The following is a 14,627-nucleotide window of genomic DNA, read 5'->3' as shown; positions in this document are numbered from 1 at the left end:
TATTACAAATCAATGCTGAATTGTAATCCGTCACACATCATTTGTCACTTGATCTTTTTTATATGTATGTGTGTATATATATATTTTATTTATATGTTATATATATATATATATATATATATATATATATATATATATAAAACCAGTCACAGTCATAATGGAAGCTATCTAGGAATAAGTAATTAGGTAAACAAGATACTGTATATTTGCAATATTATTGGTTCTTTTTAAATAAACGAGAAGCAATATTTTCACTAGACCTTCCTGTGATTAGCTTCAGTTATCATCAGCAATAGGAAAAGAGTTTAGCAAAAAGACAAAGCTTTAAACAGCTTTATTTTTTTCTAATGTATATATGACATTACAGTATAGGCTTTACATCTGTATAAATCTTTTTCGCATTAATTGCTTTATTGTTGTCCATTCAGCAATAATTTACTGTATTTGATGCTGAAATGATCTGGCTTAGTTTTATTTTTATTTTTAATAAATATTTTACAGTGATCCCACAATAGTTTCAATTATGTGGCTTTAATAAAATTGGTAGACCTTCTAGTTTGTAGAATAAGAGATAGGTATTGGTATATCTATATTGCCCTGGATTGGGTAAGTATGGGTTTATGCCCTTGGACAGTCTTTTAAGCCTGCCAAAAATGGTCATTTTTGAGCCCAAGGTTGTTTATAGTAGTGTTTTTTCCAGTTTTAAGACAGGTTTTTAATTTTATTTTTCTAGTTTTTACTAGGGGGGCTTCACTTGCCCACCCCAGACATCGGGGCACGTCTTCATTAGAGGAAGCGATTGTATTTAAAAAGATGGCATATAGAATAGTATGGTGGGAGTGAGAGGAAGACAGTTTGGTCCTTACTTATTATTGATAGAAAATCAGTTTACTTGAGTATTTCGCTGCAACTGTCTATTTTAAATACCAATGTATAATAAAATGTAGTAAAAAGTAAGAAAGTGAAAGTATAAGTAAAAAAGTAAACCATAATAAAAAGTAAGTAAATTAAATTACATTGTTACATGCCTCTTCAAAAAAATATGAATTACTTTATCCTCTAACTTACATTCTATAAACTTGCATTTTTGCATTTCTGTTTCGAATATTGTTCAGGATATCTTTCTCTTTTTGTTTATTGGATGATTCTCTTTGTTGTTGATTTTTTTTATATGTAGATCTTTTTTGTTCATTTTCTTTTTTGCAACATTCATTATCAACTCTTTCCCCGTTATAAAATTCAGTGTTCTTGAATAGATAATTTACATTTTTGCCTTGCCATTATATCCAACTGCGTTGAAGGGCAAATTAGCACTGAAAGTGTCACAGGGTGGTAAAAAGAGGAGGATGTGTGCAGTAGGAGTACTGATTGGGCGAGTGGTGTGGAGAGGAGTGGTCAAGGCTGAATAACACAGACACAATGGAAAATTTTGTAATGAGAGATTTAGTCTGTTTTTCCCATTTTCTAATTAGTTTTTTTTTTCTTTCAAAAATTAACTTTTAGTGTTGTATTGCACACTGCAATGACCATATAGACATAATACGTTTTCTGTATAGTTGTCAAATTGTACATCGTTCATTCATATCAACGTAATACATTCAGTTTTACTGTCTGCGACAGAACCAAATTTTCTCATGATAAACTGACAGTTCAAGGCTGTCCTGTATAATGAAAAAAAAATGCAGAATCTGATGTGTGTGCTCTGATGTCATGTTTCTTTAGCCTGCAACAAGTTTAAGCAAATAGCTATTTAATTTTAAAAACGCTTCCTTTTTTTACTTTCTTGTATACGAAATATAGGGAAAGTATTGTAAACGTCCAAAAGCTTGATTTCAAAATTTTGATTAATCTTGACGTTTTAGACCTCCCTGAGTCCAGAAGTGCTATTTTTTGAATTATATGTGTGTGTGTGTGAACATGATAATTTGAGTATGCTTTCACTTGGGTCAACCAAATTTTGCATGCAAGTATTAGGTACAAAACTTGGATATCTATCAACTTTTAAATGTAGAGAAAAGCCAAGCAAAATGACACCTTTTATTGGCTAACTAAAAAGATTACAATATGCAAGCTTTCGAGGCAACTCAGGCCCCTTCTTCAGGCAAGGATTACAGTCCCACGGATTCGACTTTTTGTGAAGTGCCATCCACTGCTAGGGTGCATGGTTAGTCACAAAAGTGAATTCACACCCCAGGATGTATTACCTCAGCTGGTCAATAACCCACTTTATCGCCAGGTCCTCTCTTTCCACAGCTGCATACCTTGTGTCCTAGTCCAGTTGTTTCCTGCCCAGGAACATGATGGGGTGTTCAACACAGTACATTGACCTGAAAAGTCATAAGTTATCAATAAGTCGGAATGTGGCGTCAGTTTTAGCATCCCATACCACCATAATAGTGTCCCGCTTTTTTGTAAGATCTGTCAAGTTTGACGCCCTCTCAGAGCAATGGAGAACAAACTGGTGGTAGTCTACCAATAAACCCAGAAAGACTTGGAACTGCTGCTTGGTCTGTGGACAGAACCATTTTCATGGTGGTAATTACTTTAGTGCTTTATGGTCTGACCGTACCTCTGCCGACTAGGTACCCTAAATATTTGACCTCCATCAACCCAAAGAAACATGTTGAACCAGAGACCACCAGAGAGCACCGTGCACACTTGTCATACGTGTTCCTCCCATGTGCCAGAATAGAGGACAATGTCATCCAAGTAGGTGGCACTATAGGTGTTGTGGGGTTGTAGCACTACCCACCAGACACTGGAAGGTCGCTGGTGCCCCATGCAAATACAGTAGGAAGACATGATATTGCAAATGGCTGTTAGGGGTCCTAAACACAGTCTTCTTCTTTACAGATACTATTTTGTCATGTCAAGAGTAGTCAGATATTGAGCTTTCCTGAGTCACTCGAAGAGCTTATCCATGCTTAGCATTGAGTAAGCATCAAATTGGGAGACTTGATTAAGCCAGTGGAAGTCATTGCAGAAGCGCCAACTGCCATCCAGCTTTCAGAGCAGGATGATGGGGCTAAAAAAGGGATTAAAACTTTCCACAATTACAGCAAGATTTTGCATTCTCTAGATCTCAAGCTCCCTTTCAGCTTTGGCTCAAGGAAGTGTTATGGGTGTTATCGTATGACAACTCCTGGGTCTGTGATGATGTCTTGCACAATCGGAGAGGTACTTTCGGGACAGAGAAGATACCTGCATCAATCTCCTGTCGCCGTTTGGGCATTAAATCCATGCTGAAATTAAGGGTCATTTTATGAGCAAAGTAAGAACAAGGTTGTCAGGGACCCTGTCCTTCCGCTAGTCCTTCCCACACCTCTAGTTTTCTTTGTAAAGCTGTAATGGAACATTTGGTCAGTCCAGTCTTTTTGCAGCCGGAACTGATCCTTGCTTAGTAAGTGGGTCTCTTGTAAAAAATACTATTTTAACATGAGAGAATGCTTTCTTTCTCTTTAATTCGTGATTCAGGCCTTTAACATTCCAGCTCACGAAGTTAAATGTCCCATCATGGAGACACTGATTCTGAATTTTTGATGTCATTTTGTAGTCTTAACTGGAAGTGAGACAGCTTTAACCTTAATTTCCAATTTTCCCACGAATTATTGCCATGCAGCCTATTGTTACGTTGGTAGTTATAAGGATTAAAAGGATAGCTTAGATATAGCTTTTTCTCATTCTCTCCCCCCCCCCTTATCCCCCCACCCCCCGATTTTGCTTCCCCACATGAGCCTGGACCCCACTTCACAAAGTCCCAGTCCTCTGACATACCTAGAGACAGAGCACGTCCAAAACAAAACAAGCCCCCAGCAGCGGCATTTGAGGATTAAAAAGTACAGATATCTATTGTCGATAGTCTAAATACTATAAGCATAAAATATAATCTTCAACAGTCTTGAAATATTAAGACAGTAAACCCAGGGAATGGTGTTAAAAAGTGGCCCTGGATAAACATGGTAAACCCTAATGCAATAATAACAATAACAATAAACCAAGGGTATGATGTTAAACAGTTTCCTTTAGAATAGTAAAAAAAAATTTAAAAAAAACTACTTTAATTTCTTCCACACATACGCCTATACAGTGATCCCTCGCTATATCGCGCTTCGCCTTTCGCGGCTTCACTCTATCGCAGATTTTATATGTAAGCATATTTAAATATATATCACGGATTTTTTGCTGGTTCGCGGATTTCTGCGGACAATGGGTCTTTTAATTTCTGGTACATGCTTCCTCAGTTGGTTTGCCCAGTTGATTTCATACAAGGGACACTATTGGCAGATGGCTGAGAAGCTACCCAGCTTACTTTTCTCTCTCTCTCTCTCTCTCTCTCTCTTGCGCTGACTTTTTCTGATCCTGACGTAGGGGGATTGAGCAGGGGGGCTGTTCGCACACCTAGACGATACGGACGCTCGTCTAAAAATGCTGAAAGATTATCTTCACGTTGGCTGCCTTCTGTGCAGCTGCTTCGTGAAGCGACATGCAGCACGGTGCTTCGCATACTTAAAAGCACGAAGGGCACGTATTGATTTTTTTATCTGTCTCTCTCTCTCTCTCTCTCTCTGCTCCTGACGGAGAGGGTGTGAGCTGCCGCCTTCAACAGCTTTGAGCCGCGGTGCTTCGCATACTTAAAAGCAAACAGCCCTATTGATTTGTTTGCTCCTTTGAAGAGGAAGATATGTTTGCATTCTTTTAATTGTGAGACAGAACTGTCATCTCTGTCTTGTCATGGAGCACAGTTTAAACTTTTGAAAAAGAGACAAATGTTTGTTTGCAGTGTTTGAATAACGTTCCTGTCTCTCTACAACCTCCTGTGTTTCTGCGCAAATCTGTGACCCAAGCATGACAATATAAAAATAACCATATAAACATATGGTTTCTACTTCGCGGATTTTCTTATTTCGCGGGTGGCTCTGGAACGCAACCCCCGCGATGGAGGAGGGATTACTGTAATTGTAAATAAAACATTAACATAAAAAGTGTCCGAGAAGAGAAAAGGATGTATAATTATTGTACCCATATCACTGCAAGCGGATCAGACAGCAGGTAATATCATCTTCTTGCCATGCCATGACAGGATGCGGCAATTTATTTAACTGTAAAGTGATTTTGATAAATGGTTATGCACCCAATGTCGATGATAGGGAATTCATGCAAAATGTATTTACATCCATCCCAATTTGAACACTCATAAAATTATAATGGCTGGGAACTTTAATTGTGTTTTAAATCGACTCTTAGATAGGTCTCCTGTCACAGGGAGGATGATATCTAACACTGCAAAGACAATTACAGTTTTTAACTGACCACAACTTATCAGACCCTTGGAGGTTTCTAAACCCAAACTCATGAACATATTCATTCTACTCACCAGTGCATCATTGCTACTCAAGAACTGATTATTTCTTTATAGATAATAATTTCTTGCCTAAGATTAAATCTTGCAAGTACGACGCTATTGTTATTTTTGACCATGCCCCACTGATCTTGGAGCTAAAATCATTATGCCCCACACACTCAACTCGCAGCTGGCATTTTAACCCTCTTCTATTAGCAGATGAGAACTGTACAGAATTTATATCAAAACAAATCAGTTTCTTCCTAGAGACAAATGCATCCTCAGAGGTCTCTGCAGGAATACTCTGGGAAACTCTAAAGGCCTTCTTAATAGGACAGATTATTTCATATCTTTCCCACAGAAATAAATTAAAAACCAAGAAGGTATCAGAGCTAACCAGCGAAATTACTAGAATAGATGAACAACATGCCAGGTGTCCAAGTGAGGCTCTTCATAGGAAAAGGCAGGCTCTGCATTCAGAGCTCAACCTCTTAACAACCAAAGAAACTGAATAACTAATTTTAAAATCAAGGCATCATTACTATGAACATGGAGAGAAAGCTAATAAGCTTCTTAGCTCAACAAATCTACAAGCAAGAATTTTGCAATGCAATCCCAGCAATCACCAACACGAACGGAGATAAAATCATTGACCCTAAAAATATAATGCACACATTTAAAGACTACTATACATCCTTATATTCTACTGAGTTTAAAGAAGACAACACACAATCTAATGCATTTCTGGATACATTACCGATACCACAAATAGATACTTTTAGTGCAGAGGAACTGTATAAACTATCAGAATTCGGGAAAGCAGCAGGCCCTGATGGCTACCCCTCTTATTAGCAACATTTACAGAAGCTAGACACAATCAAATTCTACCTCAAACTTTTCGCCAAGCATTAATCACCGTCTTTCCTAAACAAAATAAGGACTTATTACAATGTGCATCATACAGACCAATTTCACTTCTGATTTAGTGATGTTAAAATACTCTCCAAAGCCCTAGCTAGAAGGATGGAGAGAGTGCTGCTTTCGGTAATATCATCAGATCAAACTGGATTTATTAAAGGCCGACACTTAGCTTCCAATCTTTGACGCCTGTTTGATGTACTGTATTCACCTGCAAAGTCAAACACCCCAGAGATGATATCGTTGGATGCAGAAAAAGCATTTGATATGATTGAATGGAAATACCTTTTCACTACATTAGAGAAATTTGAGTTTGGCCCGAACATTTGTGCATGGATCAAACTACAGTGTACCAAACCAGAAGCTTCAGTTTGTATTAACAACATTTGTTCAGACAACATTAAACTAGAATGTCGTACCAGACAAGGATGACCCTTGTCACCACTGCTATTTGTAATCGTCTTTGAACCACTGGCAGTTCACTGTCGAAATGCTTATCAGATAAAGGGGATTATCAGAAATTATTGACTTGAACAGAAAATTTCTGTATATGCAGATGATATAGTACTGTATATATCAGACCTACAAAATACTGTGCCTGCAGTCTTAACAGCACTTACAGAATTTCAAAAGAGCTCTGGTTTCAGAATTAATTTGAATAAAAGTGTGCTCTTTCCAGTGAATTCTCAAGCATACGATATTAGATTAGACACCTTCCCTTTTTTTATTGCAGATCAGTCTAAATACCTAGAGGTAAATATCACAAGTAAACATAAAGCTCTTTATCAACAAAATTTCGCCATCTGTATGGAAAAAATTAAGCAAGACTTGCATAGATAGTCAACCCTCCATCTCACTCTAGCTGGAAGAATTAACATTGTTAAGATGAATATCCTTCTTAAGCTTCTCTTTTTATTTCAAAGCATTCCAATATACATCAATAAATAATTTTTTAAGCAATTAAATTCAACCATAACCTCATTTATTTGGAACTTTAAACATTCACATATCCAAAGAGCCACCCTACAAAGACCTAAGGCAGAAGGTGGCATGGCTCTACCTAACTTTCAGTTTTATTACTGGGCAGCAAACATACAAGCTATAAAAACCTGGACACAAATAGATGAACATACACAGGCTTGATCCGCAATAGAAATAAAATCCTGCAGTACTTCTTTATATTCCCTGCTTTGTGCCCTAATAAATGCGGGTTATCGCCAATATACTAATAACCCAATTGTGCTTCACTCACTTAGAATATGTAACGAATGTAGGAAGCATTTTAAGATGGAGAATCTTTTATCTGTGCCACCTCTGCATGAGAACCACCTTTTTCAACCCTCGCAAACAAAAGCAGTTTTTAATATCTGGAAAACATTTGGGATTAAATTGCTTAAAGATCTTTATATAGACAACATCTTTGTATCCTATGAACAATTACATTCCAAATTTAACATTCCAGCAACACATTTCTTTCACTATCTTCAAATTAGAAACTTAGTTAAACAGAACCTGCCCAATTTTCCTCATCTCGCACCTTCCTCTATGCTGGAAAAAATATTGCTCAGTTTCGAGGACTCAGACAGCATTTCTGCAATGTAAAAAATTATTTTACATTCCTTTCCTTTCAAAGACCCAAGAGGACAATGGGAAAAGGATCTCTTACTCAACATATCAGAAAAGGAGTTGAAGGTAGCAATGCAGAGAATTCACTCAAGCTCCATATGTGCAAAGCATACAATTTTTCAACTCAAAATTATATACCGAGCACATCTGTCTCGCTTAAAACTGTCCAAAATGTTTCCAGGGCAAGATCCAACCTGCGAACGCTGCAATCAAGTTCCAGCCTCACTGGGTCACATGTTTTGGGCCTGCACCAAATTAACGTCATTCTGGACAAAAATTTTTAAGTGCCTTTCAGACAGCCTTGGTGTCACAATCCCTCCTAACCCATTAACAGCTGTGTTTGGTGTTCTTCCAGATGGGCTTAAAGTGTAGAAGGACAAACAAACTGTGATTGCCTTCACTACCCTAGTGGCACGCAGACTTCTTTTGCTAAACTGGAAGAATCCTAACTCTCCTGTTTTCAGTCAGTGGGTAACTGAGGTTTTATACTATTTGAAATTAGAAAAAATCAAATTCTCAGTTAGAGGATCTGTGCAGACCTTTTTCAAAACCTGGCAGGATCTATTCAATAATATTTTAGAATAAGATCTTAAAGATAAATGGAGAAGAATACGAAATGGGAAGAGAATCTACTTCCTCAGTGCTTTATCTGCCTATTAAACTCATCAGTTTATTTATTTTTACAAGCTTTACTCCATTGGCCATGCTCTCTTTCTCAGGGTGGGGGTTGATTTGTTTTCAATCCTATTTTTTATAAAAATTGATCTATTTGTATGGAATGATTACAATAAAATTAAAAAAAAAAATTCACATGGTATACTTATTCCACTTTTCAGCGATTTGGTGGGTTCACTCTCCTTAATTTCATTGAAATGTAAAGTGAGAATGGGGAACGTGATCTCTGGAATGGAACTCTGAAAGTGTTAAGCCACAATCATAATTGTGAATCTATGCTGCTTGTGCATGCACCATGTTTTTTTTTTTTTAGAATAGGTGTGTTTTTTTTTTTGTTTTTTTTTTTTTCCCCAGATCTATCACATAACTGCAATATGTTCCAGAATGTTAGTGGAGGAGAATACCTCTTCCTCCCAATCTTCTTTTAGAATGTCTGCTAATCCCTGGAGTTGTCGTCCATACAATAACTCAAACGAGGAGAAGGAGGCTTGTGGGACTTCCTGGTATGCAAATAGCATGATGGGGAGTAGCTGATCCTAATTCTTCCCATCCTCTCTGGCCACCTTGTGCTGCATCTATTTGAGCATTTGAATAAACCGCTCTACTAAACTGTCAGTTTGAGGATGATACACTGGGGTTTGTAAGTGCTTAGTTCTGAGTAATTTGGCAGCCTCCCTAAACATGGTGAAAGGTGCATTCGGACTTCTTAGGGATGCCAACATGTGCAAAGAGGCCTCCGGTTGCTGTGCTATGTTTTTGGAATTGGCTACTCCAGATTTCCATTGTTGTGGTAGCATATATTCAACAATGGAAATGTTGCTGCCGTTGTCTATAAGAGGTGTGACCCTGTGCCCATTGATAACTACCAGCCCAGTGTAAGGAAGGGATAGTGAAATAGCATTTAAACAATACATCTCACGTCAGTCAATTGGCTCATTGAAGCAGGGACAAGTCGAGGAGGGATGGCTCTCCTCCCCCACACTTGCAGCAGATGGGAAGGGGCATGTGCTCCTCTTTTGGTGTTTCTGATATTTCCGTCTCGCAGAAGGCAAGCATTGTAATGACGACACACCCCATTGGGAACTTGTGGAGTTCAACAAGCCGTTCCAAGTGCTCAGTTTTTGAGGCTGCCCGGTGCTGCACAAGGCTGCAGTGTCATAAATGGTGCTATATTCCAGCCATCAGATCAGCTGGGCAAGGTAATGGGGGAAGGGTATTCACCAGAAGGTCACAGGTTATGATCTCAACTACCTTTTGGGGATCATTCATTTCTGGCCATAGCCAATGTCTGACTCAGCCCCACAGTTCAAATATTTGGGAGTAAGCTGGCCACTCTCGGTCAAACTTCCACTCCTGATAATCTCCTCCCTGCACCTCCTGACGAACTCTGTACCTTAGCAGCAACCCAACTTTGAGTTGGTCATAATCCACAGTGACCCACTCATAGACGTCATAATAAGCCTGTTGAGCCAGTCCCTTCAACAACAGCACTAGTATGTGCATACACTCCGTTCACTCCCAATGATGACGGGTAGCCGTACGCGCAAATACTAGAAAGTACGTCTTAATATCATCTTCAGTGTGTAATGGCAACATATTTGGGACAGACCAATCAGTCATTCCTACTGGAAAGCAACATGCATTTGACCATGTCCCTCCACCTCGGCAACCGGTAAACCACCTGTGGTTTCCCAGCTTAGGCCTTTAATGCATGGAGTTCATTTGCCATGTCCTAAAGTAGGGCCATCATGTTCTGTTGCTCTGTCATCCTAGAAACAAAATCCTGTCCACCACTGTAACAGAAAGAAAGGACAATAAAGAGTTGGGGTGTCAGCCCGGCCACCTGGTAAAATTGGTTCCAGCAAAATCAATAAACATATACAATTATTGTGGAGTCATTTCTGCAGTTGTGAGTTTAAAACAAAACTGTCCCAATATGGCGGAGCTTCTGGTTTTGGGCCCTTCGGATAGGAAGGGGTGGATCCAGGTGGATGACGTCAGAGGAAGAGAGAGGCAGGCTTAGGACACAATAGCTAGCCCCTGGAGCGGCAGTAGAATTGCAGTCACTAGCTGTCCCCTATTCGCAAGTGTGATGGCAGAAATAGAAATGAAGGTTTTTCCATGTATAAACTATGTACAATAATTTTTTTACCATCTGTTGTAGGAACATCTCAGATCTTTTCCTAAGCAGCAAGTAAAACCTAGGGAACACTCTGTGAGCTGAAACTGGGAAGATGTAATTTAACAGTACATGTAGGAATAAACAGATTTTGGCAATTTTAGAATACTTAATGATACACTTCTAATTTCCAGCTATTTAATAATATTTGGATATTGGAAGTTATGAACACTTAGTCCATGCACACATTGGCAGAACATGCAAACTCCATACAGACATTAACCAAATTAGCAATTTATTTATATGGTGCCTACTAATCACAGGAATATGATAATAACAATAATAAAATAACACACAATAAAAACTAATTATTATAATAAAAACTTTACTAGACCTATCATCAGGATTACAGTGTGCAATAAATTAGATGGTTCTAATGCTTTACCACTGATAAACCATTTGTTAATCATGGCAATGTTAGATACAGAAAGTTCAGTGCACACATACCTATTGCCAGAGTTTATTTCAATACAGAGCAGAAGCGGAATGGTGTAATTCAAAATTAACAGTACTGATGAGCTCCCAAGCACAGCACGTCACTATCCCCTCTTATAAATTCTGCAATACTGTAGCAGATTTCTATAGTCCGTTCATATACTATCAATCAAGCATTTAACATAGAGAAGTTCATCACGATATTGTGACAATGCGCTCTGCAACACTGCACAACCAATGAGGAAAGATCAATACTAATTACCTGATTAAAATTAAACTTGTATGAGTAATGTCGGCTTGGTTGATAACATTGACTGAATGCTACATATCTGCTACATATCTGCTTAATTTGTCACTGCGAAGGTACCATCAATAAACAAGCAATATCTGGAAAGTAAGGTTAAATGACTATAATTCCTACCACCTTTTGCGTATAAAGATAACATTTTCCAGCCAATACTAAGTGAACTCACTTCACTCTGTAATGGAAACAAAGTTGATTTGAAAAATGGTTTCATGTTTGACATATAGCATACTGTACCTTTGCCCTTTGGGTTCACAACATGGGGTAGAGAGCTATGAGACGGGTTAAGTGCCTTCATGCTTGGAGTTACGTTATCTGGAGTATTCTACAAATGGATCTTAAGCCAATGTCACTTTACACAACTTTTTATCATGTGGTGCTTCAGATTTGCTGACTGCAGTTGATGATCTTGTGACTGGACCCCACCACATGACTGGAAATTGCTTCCCCTGTCTACTTGATCAACTGAGAGCCAATCTTTCAGTGTTCTTGTCCCTTTTTCTGACAGCAAATGGTATATTGCCTGACTGAGCCAGCGCTGTTGGAACGGTTAACAGTTTGGCATGTTCACCAGCAGTCTGTGCCCTTTTTTTTTTTTCTTTCTTCCATTCTGTGTTTAGAACATAAAACGCAAGACACTAAACAGACAAGCTTTATTTTTGTAAAGTTCAAAACCCAACATCTTCAAACTTCATTTCAAAATTCAGAAAAAGTTGTTTGTTAGAGTGTTGACCCTAACAATTGATGCATTGTTACAGCTACTGTAATATACCAGTTCAGCCACGGAATCTTCCAACTGTCTTCTTGGTTGCACATCAACTCTGCTGATCCCGCTGTCAAACCGTGACCCATGTACTCCCATGCTGATACAAGTTGCCCATTGCTCACATAGTGTGAGTATGATGCACATTCTACTTGTTTTTCTATCTCTGTAATCTATTGATACAACTGAGGATCTGTCCCACTGCCATGCTATGCAAAGGGGCTTGTTCCTGCCTTGCATCCACTTCTGGCTCATAGGTACATGATGGCCCTATTGTGGTGGTGGATGCCCATACACCCCCCTCTGGAGAGATCGGAGTGCATTCACATTTGTAAGTAATATCAGGGAGCCAGAGCAAGTACTTGCAGTTATGTTTAAGGCACTACAATGACATTTGAAAGTACAGATGTATCAAGATGGGATTTTCAGAACCCCTTTATATAGTGTGCATGTCTCAAACTCAAGGGACCGTAAGCACAAGAAACCATTGCTATTCATGCAACTGAATAAAAAAAATACAAACCTTTACAAGTACCTTGCATTTACACTGGCTGTTACAGACTCAAATCAAATTTATGTTTTTATTGCATTATAGTAACAATAAGAGCAGCTCACTACTCAAAACATTTATTTTGGTACACTGCAAGGCTTGAACCTGTGGCCTGTTGATTATGAGTAAGCAGTTCTTACCACAGTTCTACCAAAGAAGTTGTAGCAAGGAAGTACAATAACTGATTTCTTTTTCTTCGGTTATAGACTTGAATAAAAGCATACTTGTTTTGTGTTATTTGTACCTTTAGTGAAAGTGCTTGTTTGATATTTGGACTTCATTCTTTAGACAGTATACGCTTCATGTCAAAATTTTGTCATTAGTACTAAAACATGAAAAAATGTTTGTCTTTTAGGTATGTGTTCAACATTTCTTGCATTTCCTGTCATTCTACACTTGCATAGATCTTTGTAGACACAAAACACACGTGAAATGCTTGTGTTCCAAATAACGATATATTATTTACCTTATACAACTCCCAGTACCTCACTCCCAGATAAACAAGGCTTGAGCTGAGAAAGCTTTTAGCCCTTCCTGCAGTGGTGGGGGGATGGGATCGCAGGCTGCTTGCTGCTTGTGCTTATTGACACATTTACATACACGCCCAATCACACGCTAAGAACAATTCAGTATCACCTATTCACCTAACCTTCATGTCCTTGTACTATGATATCAAAGTGGAGCACCTAAAGAAAACCCATGCTGACCCACATTCAAATTCCACCAAGGGAGGCCATACTATAAGGCAATAGTACTAGTTTTTTTCGTAGGCTTTGGTAATTCTAGTGTTAATGGGAAGAGGAAGGCAAGTCATCACAAATATTTCCTCTGAGGACCAGGTTGGAGTGAGCAAAAAATTTGAGTTACTTTACCCTGTGAGCACTACTTACTATTGAGTAGTGCAATTATATATTTGTTTATAATAATACAGAATTTTATGCATTACAGCTCACGCTTTAGTATTTGTTTGGGTGAAATGTTTATTTAACAAATTCAGACACATACCATTTATTCATTCATACATTATTCAAGATGATTGTAGCTCATGACTTGTAGTTTTATTTGAAAAAATGTTGGCAACTTACATTATAAAAAATATATTAGGTTATCTTTTACAACTAAATTATTTAAGGTCATTTAAACTGTATTTTTATATTGGTATAAATCACAATAAAAAGGGTACTTTGTTTTTGGTGTTTTTTCTCTTATTCCTCTATTTATTCATGATTAAATCAGATGAATCCACCAGAGTCTTATCTGACCGTGAAGGGTAAAAAAAACACACCCCCACTAATCAAAAGCATTTACTACCTTCAAAAAAATAACCACAGAGGGAATTCTTCTCAGGCTTACTGTAAATATAATCTGATATGGGGCCTTGGTATTAAAGTAAGTTGAGCTCCATTGTTAATGTTATTTAACACACTTTGAAAGCCACTGTGTATTTGTGGTTGCACATTACAGAAAGCTACTCCTGCTATGCTGTTTAAACCTGTTACAGTTCACATATTGTGATTTCCAGTCTATAATAATTGTTACAAATTTTGTCTACTTGTGGGTGGAGCAAATACGTCTTAAACTGCCATCTTTGGGACGCTTCTCTCATTTAAATAGTTTGAACTCCAATCAGATGGTGATTTCTTTCTTCAAATGAGATTTTTGTTGGAGTATTTGGTTATCTAGTTGTGCTTTTCTGTGTTGCAAAAAAAAAAAAAAAAAAAACTGTGATCGAATAATGTTCATGGTTGGACATTAGACAAACTAATTGGGTTACTTGAATGTCTATTTTCAAAAGCTTTGCATGTAGCTTTTCATATCAAAATTTAATAATCGATT

General features: G+C 37.9%; 1 protein-coding gene across 1 annotated transcript in view; it reads left to right on the top strand.

Moving 5' to 3' along the window:
• The window catches only part of iqgap1 (IQ motif containing GTPase activating protein 1), a 303,190-nt gene that overhangs the window by 215,148 nt on the left and 73,415 nt on the right, over positions 1–14,627 (top strand). The window lies entirely within an intron of this gene.

The sequence above is a fragment of the Erpetoichthys calabaricus genome, chromosome 17, assembly GCF_900747795.2.
Source record: "Erpetoichthys calabaricus chromosome 17, fErpCal1.3, whole genome shotgun sequence".
In the NCBI taxonomy this organism is placed as follows: Eukaryota; Metazoa; Chordata; class Cladistia; order Polypteriformes; family Polypteridae; genus Erpetoichthys; species Erpetoichthys calabaricus.
The sequence above is the reverse complement of the archived record's forward strand: the minus strand, read 5'-3'. Positions and strand labels throughout refer to the sequence as shown.